The sequence below is a fragment of the Aulonocara stuartgranti genome (genome assembly GCF_965226115.1).
Source record: "Aulonocara stuartgranti genome assembly, chromosome: 23".
Lineage (NCBI taxonomy): Eukaryota > Metazoa > Chordata > Actinopteri > Cichliformes > Cichlidae > Aulonocara > Aulonocara stuartgranti.
In genome coordinates this window covers 47,253,211-47,267,034 of record NC_138958.1, presented here as the reverse complement: position 1 = coordinate 47,267,034, position 13,824 = coordinate 47,253,211, and the positions used below count along the sequence as shown (strand labels likewise).

The window sequence follows — 13,824 nt, the reverse complement described above, 5'->3', positions numbered from 1 at the left end:
ATTCTGGACATTCAAACTGTGTTATTAATGTTTTTAACATCTACAGATCATTATCCAGATATTTAATACAAATAAGCATGTCTTATTTTTGTGTTTTATACATTTGAACTCACATCTCCTGTGTTTAGAAAACAGCAGAACTTTTGTAATTGGCCCAAAAAACGAACCATGTCTGTAAGCGCTGTTTTGAGCCTTTTAGCAAATCTTGCCCTAAACAGCCTGTTGCTGTTACAAAACAGAGGAAACATAGTGGAGTCTAATTGTTGCACCGTGGAGCTCAGCTGAACTCAGTTCTGGGAGTTGAAATCAACAGAAAGTGTTTCATTTGACACTGAAACAGTTTCTTTTCCATCCATGAAGGAAGCTTTTGTATTTCACTCAGCAAAATATACAGTCTGGACTGCACAACATTTCAGACTGCATGTGATCTGTGCACAAAAACATCGAGCTTCATGGACACACGCAGGTCCTGCTCCACTTCCTGCTGTTGCCATGGCTTTGCTCTCGTCTTGCATTCAGTCTAATTACAGCTTCTTATTCAAACTCTGCACGTCACTAATTCCTGGTCTCTCCTTGTTGAATACTTTTTATCTTCAGCTGTCCTTGAAATCATTGAAAATCATACAGTTATGTCCAGTGTTGGTCAAGTTACTTGAAAAAAGTAATCAGTAAGTAATTACTGATTACTTCCCCAAAAAAGTAATCCCGTTACTTTACTGATTACTTATTTTCAAAGTAATTAATTACTTAGTTACTTAGTTACTTTTTAAAAACACGATTTACAACCTGAATAGGTGATAAAGCGATAGATCTCTCAGCCCAATTCTACTTTTTCTACATAATCCATCATACAAAATGCAATCAAATGGAAAAGTCCCTTTTTAAAACTTGTTTTATCTGTTTTAATCTTTTAACTTTATGCATCAAGCAAAAATGTAATTATATGCAACATTCTCTGATTGGAAGAAATTTGTTTAATATTTAAACCTATTTTCTGCACATTCCAGCACATAATTTTTTTTTGTGTGTGTGTTTACACTCAGTCTTTCAAATAGATGCAAGTAAAACACACCAGAAAATAAATAAAGTCAAAGACTAGCGGTCCTTTTGCTCTATTTTCACCTGTAAAGCAGGAGCAGGGTAGGCGGAGGTTTACCCTGGTGCAGGTGTGCTGCAGCGGTCAGTGGAAGGATATGGCAGCTCTGTGAATTTCCCATTACGTCGTTGTGCACTCGGTGCTTGCTCGGAAGTTTAGGGGTTTTTTTGCTGTAAAAAGAAGTTTTCTTCCCACGCACAACGGACGCTAATGTTTTTGTCACTCTTTATGGAATCAAACTCAAAGTATGGTCAGTACTTCCACGCTTTAAACGCTGCATGCTCATACTCTCTCCCGCACTCGATATATGATCCATTGTTGATCTGCACACAGCTGTTGTCACAAACGTTGCACTTGCTTACGTCACTGTCATGAGACATTCTCGCAAAAAAAATCACGGTTTTAGTAACGCAGTAACGCAGCGTTCCTACGGGAAAGTAACGGTAATCTAATTACCGTTTTTGCAATAGTAATCCCTTACTTTACTCGTTACTCAAAAAAAGTAATCGGATTACAGTAACGCGTTACTGCCCATCTCTGGTTATGTCTATAAGACTTTGGACAGAAACAACTTTCTCTAACTTTGGTTCTGTAAATTACAACAATGAATTTGAAATGATACAACTCAGATGTAGTTTCAGCTTTAATTCAGTGGGTTGCATTAAAATGTGAGGAACTAAAGCATTTTTTAGAATTATCCTATGGAGCACCGGGACGAAGGAAAGACGGGTGGACTTCCTGGTGGAGCTTGCAAGAGAGTTGGCTCACTCTCATGTAGCTGGGAAGAAGGCAAGAAAAGAACAGTTGCTTTGGACACAACCCTCCACACCTAGCCCTGGAAAAAGAGCCATGTGTCAGGTCAAACACAAATGCAAGAACAATCATGCCACTGTGCGATGTGTTCACTGCTACAGATACACATGTGGTAAATGCAGACTACAGATACCATGGCAGTGCCAGGATTGTGAGTGATTGCTGAAAATGTTGAAATGTACTCACTCACTTTTTATTATTATTTGTAAATATGTGTACAAATGGTTGGTTTTTTTGTACTGTTTTTATCAATAAATCTCAGCAACAAAGGAAATACACCCAGTGTTGGGTAAGTTACTTTAAAATAGTAACTTAGTTACATTACTAGTTACTTCTCTCAAAAGTAACTCAGTTACTTCAAGTTACTCGTTACTTTCAAAGTAACTAGTTACTAGGGAAAGTAACTTTGGTTTTACTCAGAATTCTCTTGTTAATGTGTTGCTTCCATAACTTTGCCAGTCTTCTAGCTTGCTTACTTGCCACAAGTGCACTGTGCCACCTACCAATAGAAAGGAAAAGATAATGTGCATATTTCCATGAGAGAAATCCCACGCCTGGACCGTCATTGACTGCTGCCATGATTCTAGCCTACGTCACAGCGTCATGTGCGCCTTTTCCAACACAAAAACTGCAGTCGTGGTGCTTTCGATTGTACTCAGAACTTGGAAATTCTGCCTTCTGAATAGGAAGATGTAGGTAACACCAGACTGCAGATGAGCTGCATACAGGGCTGGACTGGGACAGAAAATTGGCCTGGGCATTTTGACTAGAGACCGGCCCACCATTATAGGAAAAATCATAAAGCCTTTGAATGAAAATAAACACTGTTGTGACAGTGATGTACACTGTTCTGATGGTATATATGCATCAATCTATCAATCGTTTGTTGTAAGACTCAGATAATTATTTATTAAAAGCTAGACATTTTAAATGAGAATAAGAAAGAAAAGTATTTCTTTGTGCCCCCCTTTAATGCCCTACATGCCCCCCTGGCAACACTTTGCTAGATCTGCACCTGCACAGTTACCAGCTGTCAGCTATCTAAAAAAGGATCCTGGTGTTATTTGTCTCTCAGAAACAGTTCATAACTTCCCTTCAACTCATTCATGTCACCTAAAAGGTAAACCTGTTTCTCCATCACCTGTTCAGCTCTGATGATCCAGTAAGGACATCTCCTGGTTTCATCTTCATGTTTCCCTCTCACCAGATAACCAAACCGACATCATGACCAGCAGGTTTACAGCTGTGGCTCCAGCAAACATCAGCTGATACTAGAAATTAATATTAAATAAATTCTAACAACAGCTGATCAAGCTTAAACATGCTGCTGTTGTTTACCGCGACATCCGGTTTCCTCTTTCGGCGCAAAGTGAGCGATAAACAAACAAGAGAGCCGATCAGCTGATCATTGATCAGTTTTCATGATTGAAGTAGAAACGGGAGAGGGAGGGGGAGAATGAAAGAAGAAGAGGCAGCTGTGCAGCAAAGACACAGATTAACTCCAGCTTTGTGTCTTTTTCATTGTAGCTGAATTACGGGACTAACTGTTCCTTTTCACCTCAATAAGAAACGCGTAATATTTTCTCTGAATACCAGACGGGACGGTTGGCAATTCTAATAACTTATGAACAAAATAAAGTTCAACATCATTAACTTCATAGCACCCACCCAGCTGTATAATAACTCCGTCATGCTAGCTAGCACGCAGTACGGAAAAAGTCAGAATAACGAAAATAAACTCCACCTAAACTTGGTTCCTATCTGACCCAGATAGACTGCAGGTCATAACTTCTTACCTGAAGTTCAGTTCACACTTGGACCGGCGGCCGCCTCGGGTCTCTTTTCCTTCTGCGTCCCTTTTCCTTCATCCACCTGCTGGCCTCCACCACTTGCTAATGTTACTGAATCTGTGGAAGCTCCGCGATAGTCACCACACGAAGTAACGAGTAACGACCCTATCTAAATCCCAGTAACGAGTAACGCGTTCCTGATTTTGGCATAATAACTAGTTACCGTGCTCGTTACCACAATAATAACGTAGTTACTGTAACGCGTTACTTAATAACGCGTTAGTCCCAACACTGAATACACCCATGTGTGTTGATTTCTCCCTAAGATGGCAAACTGAAACACAAGTTTCCTTGTGGCTCAGGAAACTAACCACTCCAAGTTGGTGACTTTTGGAGATTTAATTTCCTGGATGATTGAGAATGCATCAAGACGAACACAAAACGAAGTTCACCGCTTTTAGCAGCTCCCCCCCAGACAAACAAAGAGGCAGTTGGCAGTTAGAAATCAGCAATCATTCACACACCCCCACTCCCCTCCAGAATTCTCAGGTAACAACCTAATTTACATATGAATGACTAGCCAATTTAGCTTCCACTTGGCTGAAGCTAAAGCCTAGCTAAAAGCCTACCAGCCATTTGGCAACTCAGCCCATCACACGTCCACGTCTCTCCTTGTTTCGTCTTTTATTATGAAAGGGTTGTGTTTCCATGTTCAGTGTGTTTCATGTTGCTTCCCCTGTGGTGTCAGGTTCATTTGTGTCAGCTGTGTTTCCACTTCCCTCCTTTCTCTTCTGTGTGTTTAAGTCCGCTGTCTTCCTCTGGGCAGTGTTGGTGCGTTTTCCTCCGTTCACGTTATTCCGGGTTTCAGGTTATCTCCTGATTCTGTTTAGGTCCATGTTCATGTTCATGTTTTTTCATCAGAGTTTCTCGCATGCACCTCCTCGGATTCATGTTCATGTTTTTCTTGTCATAGTTGTCATAGTCATACCGAGTTATTCCCAGGATAGGTTTTAGTTTTAGTTTCCGCCCCTGTTTGCTGGGCCTTGTTTTGTGTTCGTGTTTTTCAACCTAATAAATGGTTTGTTTTTTGTTAAGATTCAGTTCCATCTCTCCCTTGTCTGCTTCCGGGTTCATATTGCAATCACATCAGCCACAGTGACAATAAACTTATTTTGATTTTTAACTTTCTTTATTTTTTCAACAATATTATGTATATATAAACATTTTGCATCTTACAATATAAAGCCTGGATCCTGCACATATTGCACTTTGAACTTGAACTGTGTTGTCTGTTTATTGGAGATTGTACTACTTGAATTCATTATCCTGGTGATATAACACATTAATTATCCATTTGGAATCAATATAGTATATAATACAGTATCTGTCTATCCATCTATATAGCTATTGAATTGAACTGGAGTGAATGGAAGAGAATTAAATAATGGATTTCATGTTCATGTTTATCTATGTTGTAACAGTGACGACTTGAGACATCTGTTTGGCACTATATGAAGAGAATTAAATAAAATTTAAATGAAAATGATATTAACTGTATTTATACATTTTATATTTTTGGATGAGACACTGTCAGTGTGCTGTTATATAACTCAGGTATTTTTAAGGCCTGACTGGTGGCATTGGTGCCCATTGCTTTACTGTGCTGTTGGATGTGTATGTGGGCTATCCCTTGTACCTGACATTTGATTGGGCATCACTGTGTTGCTATGGTATGATCCTGGTAGTTGTTGTTAATAAAACAATAACAAATTCAAATTCAAACATTGCTGCATTCTTCTGTCACTGAGGATTCCAAACCTGCACTCAGTCTCCTCATTACTTTGGTATTGAACAGACAAACTTTGGAGCTCCTGCAAACTTTATGCACAAACTGCAAATATTTTACACAAATCTGCGACTGACAACAAGCACAGAGACTTCAAACAATCACTGAAGTAAGCACTGAAAGATTTACTTTAAAACAATAATGATTAAGACCTTTTTCGTGAGGTTGTTTTCCCTTGATTGCCAGCTGTTACTGTTTTTATCTTCATATCTTTCATATTTGTCCACCTAAACAATGCTTTAATGATACAGTTTGAGAAGTTTGATATGAATTTATCCAACTGACTTGAAAATGAAACTGACAACTGTCCTGTAATCTTACACAGAGAAACCAAATCCTGCATCTTTGCCTTGACAGACGCCTAAAATGGCTCGAGCTGTGGTAAGTTACCCTTCACTGTGTCTGTTTCTAAACATTAAATCGTGTGAATTTTTAAAGAAAAATCCAACAACAACAATAATAATATGTAACAGAGCAAAACGTCAGATGACTTAAATGTTCCTCTGCAACACAAAGTCAAAGTCTGCCTCCTCCACAGGCAAAGGAGAAGCTCCCACGCTCATCCAGTGCAGACCGTTGTGCTCTGGACAATGAAGTTCCCGCTTTCATGTTCCGACCTATCAGCGCACCTGCATGTGAGCTCCTAAGTCCACCACCTGCTGATGCCAGCTTTCAGTCGAAGGACACAGACAAGATCATGCATCCAGATTTGAAAAACGATGGTTCATCCCTGGATGATGACGTGACGTTTTTCATGTGTCCTACTGATGTTCCTCTGCCTCCGAGACCTCCACCCACTGCAGAGGTAGGTCTCTGCAGAAAGCGCAGGTATTCTACTGCTTTTTCTGTTAATGATGAAGAGGAACATTTGATGCCTAAACGCATGAGGCTGATGAGTTCTGATGTACCAGTTTCTTCAGTTCCTCCACCTGCTGATGCCAGCTTTCATGCAAAGGACACAGACAAGATCATTAATCCAGATTTGAAAAACGATGGTTCATCCCTGGATGATGACGTGATGTTTTTCATGTGTCCTAGCGATGTTCCTCTGCCTCCGAGACCTCCACCCACTGCAGAGGTAGGTCTCTGCAGAAAGCGCAGGTATTCTACTGCTTTTTCTGTTAATGATGAAGAGGAACATTTGATGCCCAAACGCATGAGGCTGATGAGTTGGGATGAGTTGGGATGTCTCTAAGTCTCCAGCTGCTGAGAAGGAGTATGTTTGCTTTATGTGTCCTGAAGACAAGAGGTCTGAGTTACCTCTCAGCTCCCTCCAAGGCCATCCACCATCACAGGTCAATAATAATGACACTGACCAGTGTACCATTCTGCTGCCTCCTGAAATCCCAGTACCTCCAAGTCCTGCCCCTGTTGGAGTTCTAGAAACTGTTGATTTTCCTTGTGTTGATAATTAAATACATGTTTGTGGTAATAAATACATTTTTGAGCAAATACATGTTGAGATGATTCGGTTGCTTATGATGGTTATAATTATCCAAACAGTATTATTCCTAATAAGATCTTTACTTTTTATACTTATTTTCTCCATGACCTATTTTGATGTCTATTTTGAAGATCCACTCATATCATGACAGTATGCTTATTCTCAGTAGAGTGTATAGCCACATGTGAACAAATAATAAATTAAAGTCACTCATTAACAACTTACCACATACGCCGGAGCTGAATTCAAGATGTAAGCAGACGTTTCACAGATATCTTGGTTGTCTTTCCATTTCCTACACTAACAGTATCCTGAGAATTGGCTTATAGAGCTGATATAAAGGTGAAATTTGATGACTTAATCGAAGCATCATCAGCTTAAATGCAAATGAATCCACTGTACTTGAGGTAACCTAACACTGACCATGAACGCCACAATCACTGTGCGCCAGTCCAACACAGTGCTTTACTGTGAACTCACCACAGTACTGCAAACTAAAGTGTTTATCTTCCAGTCCAATCCAATCCATCTTTATTGAGAAAGCACTTTAAAAAACCCAGGACAAAACCAAAGTGCTGTACAGTAAATGAGTTAAGAACAATAGAATAAAACATAACAGTAAAAAAATAAAACACATAATACATAAAAAATGTAAACAGCCCTATATTTCAAAACAAGATAAAACAGCAAAAATAAACTAAAAAACTCAAACTAAAAACCAACATCTTACAAGGTGTCAAAGGTCAGGGTGAAGAGATGAGTTTTCAGGAGTGATTTAAGAACAGGCAGAGAAGAAGCCTGTCTAATCTCTAAAGGCAGATCGTGTCACAGTTTCAGAGATGCTGCAGCAAAAGCACGATGTCCTCTAAGTTTACGCTCAGTCCTGGGAACATTCAGGAACAGCTGATCAGCTGACCTGAGACAGCGGGTGGGTTTATAAGACTGTGGCAGCTCAGAGAGTTAAGATGCAGCTAGGTCATGGAGAGCTTTAAGAGACATTAATACCAATAAGCTGCTAACATGATGTTGTATTTTATTTACATGTCTGTTTTAGCTCTTTAACATTTGCATCTGTCTAACTGGCTAACCATGCAAGACTATTGTAAGCATTGCTCTGTAATAGTGCGACATTTTGGACCCCAGGAGGTCCTTCTGTATCTGCACGATGTTTGACCTGCAGTCTTTATAGCCGCCTATGTATATTCTTTTAAACCTTTTTATTGTTTTTAAATGATAGTTACGGACCAAATGTTAAACTATATAGTTGAATATATAGTTAAAGTGTTTCTCTAGATACAGAGAAAGGTTTTACATCAAAAGGTCATCTGTCTGCATATAAAACAGAAGCTTTCATGCAGATGCACTTCCTGTTTACAGACTTTGAGGTTTAGGTAGTGACGGGGGTGATTTACTGAGCGTGTAAGTTTTCCTCCTGTCAACACACTCTACAATGCCGCCCACATGCCACTCCTGTCCAGTCTTGAAAGCAAAACATGTATATATAGTATAAAATGGTGAAATGCTGATTTCCATGTTTCAATTGAATCACTTGATTGTAATCAATTGATTGCAGAGACTTTTGTCAAGACCCTATAGAATCAGAAGTCCCGTGAACATGCACTAATAAAAGCTGCAGTTGTAATAGGGGATAAAGTGGTGTGCACAATGTGTGTTTGGATAAGATGTCAGTAATGCATTCACATTAAAATCACAGGGTTTCTTTCTTTTTCTTATTTTTCTTACATATCATGTAAAAAAACACCTCTGCAGCATTTTTTCTCTGCCACAGATTTAGGAGAGGAAGAGTCCAGCATTTCAACACCTGTGCAAATGTTAGTTTATTTGATAGGTGCATCAGTAGTAATTATTTAAATTAGAGTTTTCAGCAGTGTTGTTGTATTTACAGCAAAGTGCCTGCAAAGTGTAAAAACTAATTAACTGATGATACTAGACCCTTAAAAGAGATAAACACCACTAGTCAAGTCATAATGGCTACTTACAAATACATAAGCACTCAACACAACCCACACAGTGATCTAATGCACAAAAACAAAGGAGACTTAAACTGGCTGAATCAATTACTGTAAAGAAAACATGGAGGAAGGCTTCCTGTGGTGTCTGGCTGCAGTATAGGTCATAAACCTGCCTCCTGCATTACAGCAGACAGGTCAGGGGTCAAATGAAAAGCAAAATGTTTACCTCAGATTAGGGATGCACCAATACCACTTTTTTGGAAACGAGTACGAGTGCTTGCATTTCAGTACTCGCCGATACCGAGTACTTAATAAAAACATGATTTAAATTTACAGGTAATGTCATGGTCCCTGTGCCTCCCCGGCCAGCCCAGTGTGGCCACAAGTGTTTGTTGTTTTTCTCTCACTCTGTCTCTCCTACCTGTCTGCCTGGGCGGAGCTCTGATTGGGCTCCTGCCCTTGGCCCACGCACCTGCAGCTGATCTCGAGCGGATTGCAGTTCTCTGGCTCTTAAGGCTGGGGCTCTGAGCTGTTCGTCGCTGGAATATTGAGTAACTCTCGTTAGTATTGCCTGGCTTCCTTGCGATTCTACTGTTCCCGTGTTTGCCTTCGACTTACCCTCGTCTGTGTAAACAGGTTTACCTGGATCAGCCCTTTTGTGACCCCTGGACCCCGTGAGTAGGAGAGTGAGCTGAGCTGCTTGTGTGGAGACTGTTTGGACGAGGAGCAGAGCGAGTGCGAAGAAGTGTGTCTCCCCAGCCAAGTGATCCCCGGGACCCTGGTGTTTCCCCCCCCTTCACGTGTATATAGTGCACCAGTGTGATTAATAAAGTGTCGTTGAACTGTGCTACCTCAGTCTGCGCCTGAGTCCGTTCCACTCCCGTGACAGGTAACAGCTTTAGTCCTATAATTTAACAACAAAAAAACAAGGGACTGGTTTGGAATTAAGAACATTTATTTAAAATGAAAAGCATGTTGTATGCAACATATTACAGAATAAATAATTATAAAAAAAATGTAAACAGTGACAGTGCAACTCAAGTATTTTTCAGTTTATTGTAAACTCTGCCGCTTTGGACAACACAAGGGGCATTAATAAACATCTTTGCCATTTAGTGCACAATATGTGAATAAACTAACAACATCCACTGACATAGAACTGTGGCAGTCAGTGCAACTGAGGTAGGTATTAACATCAAGTCTAAGATGACTCACTAAATGGAGAGAAACAGTGAGTGGCAGGGTTTTTTAAGAAAAGTAGCTTTTCTGCATCATCAGCAGTCAGACTGTTTCTGTTTTCATCTATAATGTGTGACACTGAGCTAAAAAGCCTTTCACTGTCCACACTGCTACATGGGGCTGAGAGCTATTTACAGGCTATTTTAGCCAAAGTGGGGAACCTGATTTTGTTGACACCCCAGTACTTCAGAGGACTGTCTTCACGAGGGCTTGGGGCCTCTCCGAGGTATGTGTCGAGCTCAATGGCAGCACCTGCTGCCAGCGGCAGCCTGGGCCTTGAGGAACAGTTTAGCAGGAGGTTCTGCAGCTTCTGCCCGACTCCCCTCTGCCTCACCTCTAGAAGCTCCTGCTTCAGGTGCAGCTTGGCCTCTGGAGCAGTGTTGGAGAAGAAGCGATCTTTATACCTGCACAAAATTCATAAATGTATTAATATGTGGAAAAATAGGACTGATGTCATGTAATACGTGCTCTTCCAGCGTGTCTGTATGTCCTGCTGCAGTCTCTTTATTGGCTGGTTGAGCTGTCCCTGAATGTCCTCGAGGCGGGAGTAGGCTAAGGCGTTTAAAATGTTTAAAATGCCCAACTATTTTCCGTCCCACTGCTTTAGCATCAGCTATGCTCCTCTGTGCTAATAAGCGTGGGTAAATAAGCGTGGGCAAACTCTTTGTACTCGTTGTCGTGTTGGGATTTTAGGTGCTTGATTAAATTACTTGTGTTAAATGCGCTACCTTTTGAGCCTCCTCTGGACAATTTCGATGAGCACAATTTGCAGTCCGCCTTTGTTTTCGTGTCTTCGTTCACTTTGAAATAGTTCCACACGGCTGACTTGTCTCGCCTCGCTTTCTCCCAGCTCTGAGATGCAGCCGGGGCCTGTGGGGCGGGCACTCGGCGCCTGTGATTAACCCCTTACATGCCGCTCAAACATAGACAGGTCTCAGACCGTGGTATCAGTCCTCGGTATCGGGGAACTTTTAACGAGTACTTTAGAAAATGTGGTATCGAGGCCGATACCAGATACTGGTATCGGTGCAACCCTACCTCAGATTAAATATTTCCCAAAGTAAATTGGACTGAACTGGCCAGTTAAATACACGAGGGGATACGAATAGAAAAAAAATATCTAAAAACAAAGAATGAAAACCAACTATTAATTTAATACTTAAGTCTGTGAAGGTTCTCAGTCATCCAGGTCATCGTAGTCTAAGGAGCTTGGAAAGAAAAGCGTCTGGACTTCTTGAGTTGCTTGAAGACGTTTCACCTCTCATCCGAGAAGCTTCTTCAGTTCTAAGGGTCAATGGTGGGGAGTCCCAGACTTAAAACCAGTGGGAGTTTCCCCCCAAAGAGGGACAAAGGACCCCCTGATGATCCTCTACCTAATCACATGAGCCAAGGTGTGAAAGCGGGTGTGGGTCCTAATCAGCCAGGGTTTCGGGTGAGCTCATTGTGAAACCTGGCCCCACCTTATCATGTGATTTCCTGAGGTCAGATGGCCCAGGATGTAAATGGTCTGAGATCCCTTCCCAGACGCCTTAACGCCCAATGAAAAACAACACATCATTTTCTCTCCAGTTACCCTCAGCAGTCCAACAGACCTCCAGCACCAGTAAAACATTAACCAGAAATTGTTTATGGGACATGTGTCGTTATTTATGTTTGTGGAAATGTGCATTAAAATTAAAATAAAGATGCTGGTGTCTGACGTTACTGACTTCCCAATTGTGTGGCTTCTGGTGTGGCCTTCACAATTCAATTTTCAATTCAATTTTATTTGCACAGCGACAAATCACAACAATATAAAGTCGCCTCAAGGCGCTTTATATTGTAAGGCAGACCCTACAATAATACATACAGAGAAAAAGCCCAACAATCATATGACTCCCTATGAGTGAGCAGTCTGGAGACAGTGGGAAGGAAAAACTCCCTTTTAACAGGAAGAAACCTCCAGCAGAACCAGGCTCAGGGAGGGGCGGGGCCATCTGCTGCGACTGGTTGGGATGAGAGAAGGAAGACAGGATAAAGACACGCTGTGGAAGAGAGACAGAGGTTAATAACAGGTATGATTCAATGCAGAGAGCTGCATTAACACACAGTGAGTAGGAAAGGTGACTGAAGAAGAAATACGCATTGCATCATGGGAATCCCTCAGCCACATACACCTGTTGCACTACACAACAAATGCAAGCATGTCAGTTTTATTCATTTTATGCTCATCTTCGTACAAATTTTAAAGGTAATGCAGGCAAAACTTTGTAAGTATCTGAGTGATTGGATGAAGCGGTTTGATGACGTAACACGCTATTTTAGTTTAAAATGCTTATAATGTTATGATAAATGGTAGTTTTGTTGTTACTTTTACAATATTATCCATCCTTCAGTTTCAGCGAACATGACAGTTAGCAGTGTAATAATTCCTCTGTGATAAAGAAAAATTAGCTTGTTTTCTTTTTGTGTGGGAGCTCGCACAGTGTTTCAACTTTACAGCCTTTTAATATGAAAGTCCTGTCAGCACACTTCCTTTTTACATCATTTCACACTTGCCCCGTGAAGGGCAACAGTCTGACGTCTGCTTAGCCAGGAAAGCTTCAGCTTGTTTCTTTCCGCACATCTTCCTCTTCACTGTCGGTGGCTCATAGACATGTTAACAAGCATGGACGTATCAAAACTTTGCTTGATTTTGCTGTTACCACTAGCTGTGTCCCATGATGCTGAAGGTAATACAAGGAAACTATTTTCATTATGCATTATTAATATTTTTAAATTTATAACCTCCTTGCTTTTAGTTTAAACTAAACACATTATTATGGGATTAAAAAGATGGTTTAACATTCACAAAATATAGAAACTAAAGTCCTCTCTGACACAGGCTGAATCTTGTATTTACCGTATTTTGCTGTCCCTGTTTACAGAGACTGTTGTGAAGACAGTCAGGAGAGAACACGATGTCACTCGGATTTGCAACAAGGAAAGTCAGACTACTATTGTTTTGATTATCTGTAAGATCAAAAGACAGAGGGACACAGGAGGAGAGTGTCATCTGCTGTATCGACACGGAGAGAACGTTACTCAGGAATGTGACCCCAGGTTCTCAATAACAAAAGAAAATCAGACTGCCTTTCTGGAGCTGACCAGTTTAACACCAGCTGATAGTGGGAACTTCACCTGTGAGTGTACAAACACTGAAGGGACATATATTGTCCATATCAGTGTCACTGTGGAAGGTAAATGCATTTTGGTTTCTTTATCTGACACAGTTATTCAGCACTGTGTTAGCATTGTATTGACCTGCTTATGTGTTTTTTATTCTTGTAATTTGTTCATTTCTTTTCTTCTTATTTTCACTTACAGCAGTTTAAATACTCTCACTGACTCATTTATCAGGTACATCTTTGAACCGAGTTGGACCACCTTCAGCCATCAAACATGTCTTCATTTTTTGTGGCACAACAAGGCGCTAAAAACATTCCTCAAAGATTCTCAAGACATATTGAAATTACATCATCACACAGTTGCTGCAGATTCGTCAGCTGCTCTTACTTGAAGCAAACTTTCCGTTCCACCACATCCCAAAGGTGCTCTGCTGGATTGAGATCTGGTGACTGCGCAGGCCGTACATGATTTGAGCG

General features: G+C 40.8%; 1 protein-coding gene and 1 long non-coding RNA gene across 2 annotated transcripts in view; one reads left to right on the top strand and one right to left on the bottom strand.

Annotated features, from left to right (window-relative positions):
- Nucleotides 1-13,824, bottom strand: part of LOC309701484 (NACHT, LRR and PYD domains-containing protein 12-like) — a 1,104,110-nt gene that overhangs the window by 841,077 nt on the left and 249,209 nt on the right. The window lies entirely within an intron of this gene.
- LOC309701592 lies at nucleotides 9,431-9,809 on the top strand. Its single transcript, XR_014275151.1, has 2 exons — nucleotides 9,431-9,522; nucleotides 9,599-9,809. It is a non-coding gene; the product is annotated as an uncharacterized lncRNA (long non-coding RNA).